Source organism: Sceloporus occidentalis, unplaced genomic scaffold, assembly GCF_023333645.1.
Source record: "Sceloporus occidentalis isolate IW3139 unplaced genomic scaffold, rSceOcc1.0.p SCAF_33, whole genome shotgun sequence".
Lineage (NCBI taxonomy): Eukaryota > Metazoa > Chordata > Lepidosauria > Squamata > Phrynosomatidae > Sceloporus > Sceloporus occidentalis.
Genome location: NW_028317013.1, coordinates 2,221,831 through 2,234,617, shown reverse-complemented (window position 1 = coordinate 2,234,617; position 12,787 = coordinate 2,221,831).

Sequence of the window (12,787 nt, the reverse complement as noted above, 5' to 3'; positions counted from 1 at the left end):
AGGTATCAAGAAAGTCAGGCACAGCACGGGAGCCATTACAACCAAGCACCTAATGATGGGAATAACAGGTTTAAGAAGTATGCTTGTACCAATCCACTTTCGAAAAGGTAGACAGATTCATGCACATGTCTATCTGGGATCCAGGTGCCACTACACACTGTTAACCTGACAGCTCCTTTTTTGTAAATCAATGCTTTTCTGTTTCAGTGGACGCTTGAATATATTATTTTGTGTTGTATGACAAATCTATTTTGAGTTGCTATATTAAACAACCCCAAGTCTGAATGTTGCCAGCATTTTCACGGAAACTAGTCGAATGGGTCAGCAGCAGTGATGTTACTATTTCATATTGGACCATGACATGCCTTCCTCTTCTATCCCCTTAGTACATTCAGTATATTTCCCATTTATAACCTGCCACTGCCAACCGGAGCTCCATTGCATGCTTGCAGCGTAGGCAGCACCTGTGAGAGCCTCATGAGAAGCTGACTGACCAATTGCAGAAGGTTCACTTGCCCATTCACCTGTGTAACTTCCTGTTCAGGAACTGCTGATCAGGACTCATTTAGCATAGTCACGTCTCCCCACGATCAGGATCACTGCATCTCAGAGGTGCACAACGAACAGGCCTTGGTCACGTATGGTCCCAGGAGAGATATATAGCAGAGTGTCATTTCTTCAATGTTGTCACATGAAAATATGTAATAAAATATTTACAAAAATATGAGGGGTATACTCACTTTTGTGAGATACTGTAGTATATATACATTATATATATATATATATATATATATATATATATACACAACCTTCTCCAGAGGGAATAGGCCTGGTATGACCTTTGAGATAATCAGTACTCAGGAGGTGCTTTTCATAAACACAAATTCCCACTAGAATTCCCACTAGACCGTGTAAAAGAGCATGAGAGAGCCAATTAGGGTGAGTGATAACAAATTTATTTTCCAAATGTAAAAAGCCTTCCAATTTTAGTCCAAATCAAAAGAGCAGAAATTTGTTGTCCAAAAGCAAATGTACCGAAAATAAAACAAAAATTTTGTCCAAATATTTTTTGGTACATTTGCACATGTCTACTATGTACCATGTTGCTTATAAGTAACTCAAGCAGTACTAAAGGCAAATCCTTCATTTGAATTCATAAACCAAAATACAGGCAACAAACATATCCCTCTATTCTTAGAAAATATCTTATGGACTTAAGAATTCTCAGAAGTGTGTAAGAAATTGCCAAGAATAGTATTATATTCAGTTTAAATCTCTTTTTTAACTCTCCACTTCAGGCTTACCAGAACAAGTATAATCACTCCTCTGAATACTTTTTTGGGGATTCAAAGCATCAAGTATTGTAATTGTCAATTTACTTAAGGGATTAGGATATGTGCATATATAAGCAGGTATATAAGCAGGTAACAGGGCCGGCCTTATGGGTGTGCGACCTGTTTTGTTTTGTTTTTTTTTAACTTTATTTAACATCCTCCATATTAAATAAAGTTGTCTTAACTTTATTTAACAAAAATAAGTCTCCGGCAGGCTGGGCGCCGAGTGGTCGCTCGTGAAGTTTTCAGCAAATGCTCCGCGCCCCTCACTCTCCATGACTCCGTCGCGGTGCCGGCGTTTCATGCTGAACGCCGGAATTATTCTGGCGCTCAGCTGTGAAGCGCGCACCGCGGCAGATCGGGAAGACGGACGCCTCTCGCTCCCACCGCAGGACTCCGGCAACAAGGTAAGTAAGGATAGGGAGAAGGGGCAGAGGGAGGGGCAGTGAGAAGGGGCAGAGGGGGGCAGTGAGAAAGGGCACAGGGGGGGCAGTGAGAAGGGGCAGAGGGGGGGCAGTGAGAAGGGGATGGGATGGGGGGCACCAGAGGAGTAGTCCGCCAGGGCGCCAGAACACTTAAGGCCGGCTCTGGCAGGTAAACACATCTTTGTGTGTAATGTTTTATATCATAATGTTTTATGTTTCGTTAACCCCTTAATGACAAAGCCCGTACATGCACGGGCTCAAAATGCATTGTTTTTAATGGGTTTAGGGACCGCCCATTGTCCTTAAGGGGTTAAGGGATAAGAAAAGCACTAAATATTCATTAGAAAATTTGAAGGTGCAGACTTAACAGGGCCGGCCTTAGGGGTGTGCGACCTGTTTTGTTTTGTTTTTTTTTAACTTTATTTAACATCCTCCATATTAAATAAAGTTGTCTTAACTTTATTTAACAAAAATAAGTCTCCGGCAGGCTGGGCGCCGAGTGGTCGCTCGTGAAGTTTTCAGCAAATGCTCCGCGCCCCTCACTCTCCATGACTCCGTCGCGGTGCCGGCGTTTCATGCTGAACGCCGGAATTATTCTGGCGCTCAGCTGTGAAGCGCGCACCGCGGCAGATCGGGAAGACGGACGCCTCTCGCTCCCACCGCAGGACTCCGGCAACAAGGTAAGTAAGGATAGGGAGAAGGGGCAGAGGGAGGGGCAGTGAGAAGGGGCAGAGGGGGGCAGTGAGAAAGGGCACAGGGGGGGCAGTGAGAAGGGGCAGAGGGGGGGCAGTGAGAAGGGGATGGGATGGGGGGCACCAGAGGAGTAGTCCGCCAGGGCGCCAGAACACTTAAGGCCGGCTCTGGCAGGTAAACACATCTTTGTGTGTAATGTTTTATATCATAATGTTTTATGTTTCGTTAACCCCTTAATGACAAAGCCCGTACATGCACGGGCTCAAAATGCATTGTTTTTAATGGGTTTAGGGACCGCCCATTGTCCTTAAGGGGTTAAGGGATAAGAAAAGCACTAAATATTCATTAGAAAATTTGAAGGTGCAGACTTAACATATAAACAAAAAAACATTATGTATGGGTGCCTCCATTACACTTGTGCGACGATATTTTACACCTGTGTAAAAGCATACCCTGTGGGTCCATCATATTTTCTAACATAGGATACCAAATAAAAGTACACAGAGTACACAGAGCCGTTTAAGCCTCTTAGGTTAAGTTTATATAGGTATACTGTATAGCTGGGAAAATACTAAATTAGTAGCTTTTACCACACATACAACAAGTGGTGACTCTAGAAACAATATATAGGTGGGGCACATAAGATACCACAATCAAAACTAGGGGGGCATTAATAATTTCCACCATTAAATCATACCACTGAAAACACACACACACATATATATATATATAGCGAGAGAGAGATCTATCTATCTATCTAGATCTCTCTCTCTCTCTCTCTCTCTCTCTCTCTCTCTCTCTCTCTATATATATATATATATATATATTGCCAAAAGTAATGTGCTATGGAATGATACTTTTGTTACTAACATAATACTTTATCATTTAACATGGGAAGCCTGAAGCCACAATTTAGTGCGACTAATCCTTGAAATAAATATTATAGAGTAAATAACACAATACCTTAATGATTTCAGGTCACTTTTTTGTCCCCTGAAGTCACTACAAATTCAGGGGGTGCTTTATCTCTGGATAAGTAAAAATGAAATAGTTCCTACTGTAAGTTAAGTGCCAGGAACAAACACCAGGACAGTCTCTGCCACACCAACACCCAAACACACACACACCAAGACAGGCTCTGCCACACCAACATCCAGACACACACACACTAGGACAGGCTATGCCACACTGACACCCACACAAACACACCAGGACAGGCTCTGCCACAACGACACCCAAACACCAGGAGAGGCTCTGCCACACCCACACCCAAACACATATGCCAGGACAGGCTCTGCCACACCAAAACCCAAACACACACAGGACAGACTCCGCCCCACTGACACCCAAACACACACACTAGGGCAGGCTCTGTCACAGGGACACACAGACACACACCAGGACAGGCTCTGCCACACCAATATCCAAACACACACCAGGACAGGCTCTGCCACACCAACACCCATACACACACACCAGGACAGGCTCTACCACACTCAAACACATACACCAGGACAGGCTCTGCTACACTAATAACCAAAAACACACAAACAGCAGGACACTATCTACGACACAGACATCTACATCAGGATGGATTTTCCACACTGCATTGTCGTTTATACCCACTTAGTGTTTTTGCCCCTTGTGTATTGATGTCTCAGCCAGCACCCTTTTAGTATTCATTAATGTGGTGCCCCCACACCCTTGTATGATCGCCTCCAGCCACCACTATTTGTATTAATGCCCCCAGCAGGATCTTTAATATTAGATCCTGCTGCCGACATATATATATATATATATTAGACCCTGCTGGCGATATATATAAATATTAGACCCTCCTGGCGATATATATTAATATTAGCCCCTGCTGCAGCAGATACACATTAGCACACAAACCCAGCATTGCATGTATAGATCAATTAAAGTTCACTTGTGAACTCAGCACTGAAGGTATAGATCAAATAATCAAAATCAGACATACAAATCCTGTATTTGCAGGTATACAATAGTAATGTATGGAAACATAACAGGTATAGATCAACTGGAAAGCACATGTAAACTCAGCACTGAGGGTATAGATCAAATACATGGAACAACATTGCAGGAATTGATCAAATGAATAAGACATAAAAACCCTGTATTTGCAGGTATATATAAATAATGTATGGAAACACAGCATAGCAGATATGGATCTACAGAAGAACACAAAACCCAGCTTTGCAGGTATAGATCAATTGGAATTCACATAAAGACATGGCAATAAAGGTAAAACACACTTAAATTACAGGCATAGATCACAGGTTGCAGCCCCCAAAGTCAGCCCTGGCATCCACACTGTTCAAATAGAACCTGACCAGCACCCAGATAACACACATATGATTTGACATCTTTGTCCCCAAATGGCCCAGCACGAGTCAACTTTGTCCCCAAACAGCCCGGGCTGTGCCATCCTTGTCCCATAAATACCGTGCCTGTGCCATCCTGGTCCCGAAGGCTCAAACACCCTGCTAGTGCCATCTTTGCCTTTCCACATTTATACATACAAAATGATACACACAAACACTTTTACAGTCACTCACTAATTCACACTTTCATTCAGACAATTCATCCACACATTAATTCATACTCTCACTCATTCACACAATTCATCCACACATTAATTCATACTCACTCATTCATACTCTTTACTTATTTCAATATTCTTTCTCACTATGTTGCCCCTCTCCCTCCCTTATAACTTTCTAGCCCATCTCCCTACCCTTTCCCTATTCACTATTTACCTTCTCCCCCCCCTTTGTAGTTCACTCACCTTTAAGTCCAGTGGTGGGAGCACAAGGCTTCTGTCTTCCTGCTCTGCCACGCCACGCGCTGCTTCACTGCTGAGCGCCGGTATATGACATCATATTCCAGTGCTCAGCATGAAATCCCGGCACAACAACGGAGGTAGAGGCCTCACGGAGAAGAATGAGGGATTGCTAGGCGCCCCTCTCTCTCCTTGGCGTCCAAAACAAATATATATATAAAAAAAACAACTGTTTCAATGAGGCTGCCCTGGATTTAAAGCCCCATTCCTGGACTGTCCCGGGCAATCCAGACATACAGTGTCCGTTGGGTGGTTCCACATTCGGCCTTGCCCCCCTGTAGTGACACCACTGCGTACAACTTTGATTGCATTGGGGGTTTTTTTGTTTTAATATTTTAGCTCTATTGTGTTATTACTTGATTTTAATTAGTTAATGAGGCCATAGAACTTGGTTTGAATAGTGACTTCAAATGCCCATGTATTTCTTTTGCAAATACAAATCCCCTCTCTATTTTATGAGGTTGTTTCACCCATCAATAACATATATTAACATAATTTCTCCATGTACTGTACTCTTCAGTGATTCAAAATATATGGTTAAATAGTTATGACTGATTGTTTAGACATAACATAATACGGCATCATGGTTGGGAAGACTGGCACCTTTTAGTTTACGAGGCACATTAAATAATGTGACCCACTAATATAATCTCTTACTCTCTCTCTTTTTATTAATGCTTATCTAAATTTTTGTGGATGTATTACATTTCATAATTAATCATCACGTTACAGGTCCTGGCTCAAACCTTTAATAATCCATCAATGCTTATGCAGGCTATCTTTAACATCAGGTAGGCAATGACCTTCTGAAAGTCAAGCTATACAATTAAGGATCGTATCTTATCAAATATAATCAGGTTTTAATTAAACATTTATTTGAGGCTGCAACCAGGGTTTGACAGGAACAAGATCGTAAATAAACTCATCCAAGCTGACCATTCTTACTTTAATGAAGAATTCTATTAAAAAATCTTAATGTGGGTGCTGCTCATATTCCTACAAAATTCTACTTTATTAGATTCTTACATTAAAGGAAATATCTAGTCACGTTGCAGCTGAACTTTTTAATAGATTGTGATTAAATGTTGAATTTAAACTTTGGAATGATGATCAGAAAAAAAGATACATTATATCAAAGGTATGTTAAGAATTCGTGCCATTTTGCAACTTCTTCCATTAGATTGAATTTCTTTTTATGCAAATTTCACATGTTTATCTACTGCAATTAATGAAACTTCTGTTGGTTACAGGTGTTACATATAACACTCATTATTAGCAGTTAAACCTATATCTGTCCTATATTAATTAAAGAACTAGATTTGATTTAGCGGTTGAAAATAAGTGCTCCAAATGAGACAAGCCTTGACTTAACAATCTTAAAGTCCTTGAAACAAAATTATGCAAGAAACAAAATTAATGTTTAAAACCTGATCTATGGGCCGTGTGGGTGGGTTTTTTAGTATTAAAAATGTAGACGACAACAAACACATGGAATAAGAAAACAAGCAGAACCACAATAACGTAAAATGGTATTATACCTGGTACGTACTTAAAATAAACACTTATGTGGGAACAATGGGAAGAAGATACCCAGAACTGGTGCAAAACTGGGAAGAACACAAAAAGAGTAGGCATAAAATACAGAGAAAAAAAATCAATATCACCACAAACAACATTGAAGAATCATAAGTTGAAACATATAATTCTCCCGTAAACACTTAAGCTAGTGGGTACACCTAACTAAGTGTAAATGAAGTGTATTTTAACCTCACTAGACTTTTGCTAGATGGAAACTGTTGCCCCAAGAAGGTATATGTTGTATATTTTAATATTATATAGAAAAAAGCCACTACTTCAATAAATTGAATGTAACTAGAAATACACATACAAACCTGAATAACCAATTTAATTTGTAGAGCTGGAAATTTCAGCTGAACTGTAAGAAAACAAATAAAAAAAACCAGACATACAATATTGAAAAATTCAATGTAACACAAACTCATCATATTGCATTCTTCCACCATAACTTAATTTGTTTGCTATATATTATTAGGTTTTACATCTATTTAGGCATATTGCACAAAATTGGTTTACATTGTTTTCAATAAAAATAAATACATATTGATCATGACCCTTGGGTATTGTATAACTTTTTGTTATATTTTGTAGTTCTGCATATTCTCACTCTGATACAGAACTATACTAGCAATAAAATATAAACACTCAGACAGTGTGTGTGCGTGTGTATCCCCATAATATTCCTCAGAATACTGTAAAGGAGAATCCTACAGGAAACCCTACTGGGGAACCAAATGGTTGTTGTACAGGGGAACCATATTGCTCATGTCATCAGTGACATCACATGTGTTCCCCTGTGTTAAATGAGATCCCTGTGATCATAAAAGGCCTCCAAGGGAATCTCTGTCCTGTCATAGAAATCAGAGTAAAAAAGAAAATGAATAGAAAGGGAGAGGGGAAAAGAAGGAAAGATAAAGAAGGAAGAAAGAGGAGGAGAGAGTGATGGAGAAATGATGGAAGAAAACATGAGAGAGAGAAGAAAAAGGGGATAGAAAGAAGAGTGAAAACATAGGGGGATATGAAATATAGAAAGGAATAGCAGGATTGGGAAGAAAGAGGGATGTACTGTACTCTTCAGTGATTTAGAATATAAGGTTAAATAGTTATGACTGATTGTTTAGACATAACAGAATACGGCATCATGGTTGGGAAGACTGGCACCTTTTAGTTTACTAGGCACATTAAATAATGTGACCCACTAATATAATCTCTTATGCTCTCTCTTTTTATTAAAAGAGGAAAAAAGAAAGAGGGAGTGGAAGAGGGAAAAAGATAATTAAGAGAGAATAGAGAGCTAAAAGAAAAGAGAAAGAAACAAAAATGAGACAAGGAAAAAAGCACATGCAAGAGAAAGAAAGAGTGAGATTGATAAACAGATAGGAGAGAGAAGGAGGAATGGAGACAGAGAAGAAAGTGAGAGAAAGAGACGAAAACGAGAAGAAGATACATTGTAAAGAGAGAGAGAGAGAGAGAGAGAGAAAAAAGACAAAAAGAGGAGATAGAGAGTCATTTGAGTAACAGACAAATATGCCAGTGTATATTACTTTGTGATATATTTCCTATTTCAATTATTTGGTTCAGTACATAAATCCCATTAGATAGATACGTTGATGTTGTCTGGCTGCAGTTCATAACAATGCAGTACAAATTAAAAACATTCATTAAATGATGCCTTCCTGCAGGGTACAAATTCAAACCTTTTATGTTTTTTGTCTTTAATACTGACTATTAAAGACTTTGGTATTTTACTGGATGGCTTGTTTTAGATGAAAAGTCCAAAGGCTGAAAAATAATTTGATATATAAGCAGTTCATGAAAATGAAAGTGTTGTAGGATTAAACATGTCTAAATCTTACTTACCCCTTCTGATGGCTTTGTTACATATTGTACAATGGATGTTCAAAAAGTTTCCGCACTTTTATATTTTCGGTGGAAGCGGTGAAGGCGGAAGGAGTAGTAATTGGTTGTGTCTTAGCATGTCATGTGATCCTGGGGTGAAGATAGCTGCGAAGGTGCCCATGTAGAAAAGTGATGTAATTTGTTTTTGATGTAATTTGAAATAAATAGAGTTAAAAAAGTACGGAAACTTTTGGAACATCCCTCATATCTACAATGTGGTTGAAAGCTCAAGATATATATTAGGCCGTAGGAATTTATGCTTGAACTCTCCTATTCAATCTCTAATATTACATATTTAGCATTCAATTGATCAACAAACAACTTTTTGGTGAATATATATTGGGTCCACAGCTTCAGGAGAAAAAATCGACATCCAGACAAAGTAATGTTTAAGACTTAATTTATTTACTTTGTTTTGGCCTCTCTCAGTGAGGGATCAGTCATAGATGAACGCCTTATGCGTTTCATGCCCAAAGATGACGCATTATATCATGTGTTGAAAACTGAGCTGTAATGTTTTATAATTGAAAAATATTTTACTTATCTACAAAAGCTAATATAAAAACCTAAGCAGATTCTAATACTTGTCCTGAGTTTAGAAATACCCAATGTTTTTATGTTTTTTGCAAGTAGGGCAATAAGGGCAATAAGTACAAGTGAGATATTGATATTTCAAAACAATTTTTTTCAAAACTGGTCATTCTGCCCAATGTCTTATTTGGGACATCTTGGAAGCCGATCAGTTCCTTTTACCCCATCAAATCATATATCTTTGAAAACGAGACAACCCAGGGGATCACTGTCAAACAAAAGCCCACTATGTGTTCAGCCACATCTCCTAGGTACAGTGATACCACCCATGCATCGGTTTACTGGGTTGTTTGGGGGGGTAAAAGGCCACATTCGTCACATGCACAATTCAGTTTTTCCTATTTGGGATAACTGTGAAGCCTTTTACCCCCCCCCCCAAACAACCCGGTAAACCGGTCCATCTTTAAACCCTGCCAATTCATTTTACCCTATCAAACCATAGACTAGACACCCCAGGGTATTTCAAATGCTGAAACAGTCACAGTACGCCCTGGGATGGGTTTTCGGTGTTGCTGAATCTAGGTGTTTAAGCTTCCTAACTTCTTTTAAAGCAGGCAGCCCGTTCCATATTTAATATAGCGCACATTGACGCTCCCGTAAGCAATCAGATGGCGCCCCTGCTGCAGTTTTCAGTGTTGCTGAATGCCACAAAATCGAGGCATTGCAGCAACACCTTCGGGATCCCCTTTAACTTCATGACATGCCAGGCATGTCAATTGTCTTTTCTATTTTCCTTGCAGCATGTAGTTAAATCATACTTCCGTATACTGCCAGCCCTATGTGAATGTTGGTTTTAATTCTGGGGTATGATTACTCTGATGCAGGATCCTTTGGCAGCACACTCATTTATATTAATATAGGAGTATTAGTACTGACCCTTCTACCACTATTTAGGTGCAAGATAACCTGCAGTAAATATCATGGGCCTTTGCTAGCTATCTGGGTATCAGGATAGTTACCATACCTGGGAACTTCTGGGCTCCAACTACCGGGTGCCTGCCCATCCAGGACGTAGGCAGGACTGCCCACTGATGTTAGCGGGCGGTCCTGCTGATGTCTGTGGGCGGTCATGCTGTTGTTGGGGGCGGTCCTGCTGACGTCTGTTTTTTGCATGTATGATCAGCCAGAGGTTTATGCCCTAAGGGGTGGAATTGTGAGAATCTACTGGATGTGCTTTCACTCCCTGTTCTTTTCTATACCGCCAAGAGATTACACCCCAGCTTGTGGGAGCTATGGTGTCTGTTTTCGGCTGCCAATTACAGCTGATGTATGCTCAGCAGTCTATTGTTCACCAGTTCTCTTGAAAACATTATTCTATTGTTTGCTGGTACTTTCGTATGCCTTTTATTCCTGGGCTCTTGTTTATATGATACGTATGTACTTGGTTATTGATGGGGGCCTGTGTCTATACTTTAACATGAAATTATCTCATTAGATAAACGAGTAATAACTATGGGTACTAGACTTGTGCATTTGGATTTGCACAAATTGCAAATTTACATAATTTGGGTAAATTTGGCAATTCCTACAAAACCACTAAAACAAAGCAACACTCCCCATGAATCGGACGAAAGTGAAGCAAAAAAGGTCAGAATTTTCATCTGGAATACGTGGGCCTAAATTCACTTACACTCTCATTCTCATTCACTTTCTCGCACTCTTTCTAAATGTTTCCCTGCCTTCTCTGCCGACCACTTCCACATCTTCTTCATCTTATATATTTTATCTTCAACCTTCTCTCTTCTATTATCTCTTCTATCTCTAAAGTACTATCATCAATCTTCTATCTTCGTCCACATATCCACAGAGATAACCTGACGGGAACTTCTGCCAAAATGATGGTGCTAACGCTTATGTTATCTACTCAATCCTCCAATTGTGGGAGAGAACGCCACCGAAAGTGCCATCATTTTGCCCTTACTTGAACTCAAAATAATATGGTGGTGCTTTCAGTGCTCTCTCCCGATTGGAGGATCCCTGTCTGCACAAAGTTAACGAGACTGTTGAGGTAGTGGGGTAGTATTTGTTGCGGGTTCCTTTTCTCACTCCTCTCATAATTAAGGTCAAATCCTAATAACTGTAACAGTTACAAAGTAAATTTTGTAGTACATAGCACCATTTATGACATCTAGTGAACTGTATCCAGGTCTGCACAGGCTAATTTCATTCAATGCTGCTGGCTGTTTTACTTACAGATATGAAGCCCTTTATTGTGATTTAGCCAATGCTTTATTGGAAAGGAGTTAAATAATTAAATCTTCTTTATACTGGAAATCCCTTTATACTGTACTCTGGAAATCCCTTTCCAAAATAATATTCAATCTTTAAAAATATATACAAAATCAGGTCTCCACAAAAAGGAAGTTAGTGTATCTATTTAAAATTTCATGAAAATTATCAAAAACAAACATAGCAATAGCACACTAATAATCCCAACAGGTTTCAGTGTTTCCTACATCATTACCATGGTAAATGGTACCATGGTACCATGGTAAATGATCTGGTCAAACGTAGTCCCTAGGAATTTTTTGGCATCATGTGCATAGTCAAAGGGCTCTAGAGTGGTACACGATTAAACTAAACAAGTGGGTGTACAAGTTTGTAGCGGTAGTAAACGGCATCCTGGCCACTGTTTTTTTTTTTTAGAGGAATGCTGCAAACATGTTCCTCAACGACAGGTTGTTTTCTTTATTTTATGCTCTTAGAGATTTTAAAGAATAAAGAACAGTCTTCATACCTCAGACGAGCCTGTTGTGCTGGCACTGTTTGTGAGTGCATTTCACACCTTTTACATAGCTTATTGTTCTTGACAATATTACACTATAAGATTATTTCTTTTTTCTATGTACACATGCGCCCCGAATTTTGCTGGTTACGACAGGGCCCACCTGAATGAGGATGGTTTGTACCTTTTTAACTTGGTGATCCAGGAGGCAGTGGATCAGGCCACAGTGCTTGTGGATGGGGGGCCCCTCACTGATTTAAAGGGTTAAACAGTGTGGTCCTGACTAGTCTTGTGTCCTTGCCTGTCAGGTATTGTAAGTTACTTGTTAGTGTTGCAGTTGGCAAGTCGGGTCTCAATCTTCTCCTTACCTCTTATGTGGTAAGGTTTATTACTGTGGCTGTGCCCACACAGTTTAAGGCTGGCTGGTGGTTAGCACTAGTTGGACAGTGTATTGAACTGTCAGAGTTAATGGATGAGGGGTAGGTGAGTACCAATAATGGTAAAATAGAAGGGGGACTGGCAAGGACAGTTTAGGTTCCCGTACGCTTTTAAGTTATGTTAAGTTGGAGGTACAGACAAAGAAAGAAGAGAGAATATAAATGAAAGAAGGTGAACGATTGAAGAGAGAAGAATTAGAAGTAGGGCTGTAACAACTAATCGATAAAATCGATAATAATCC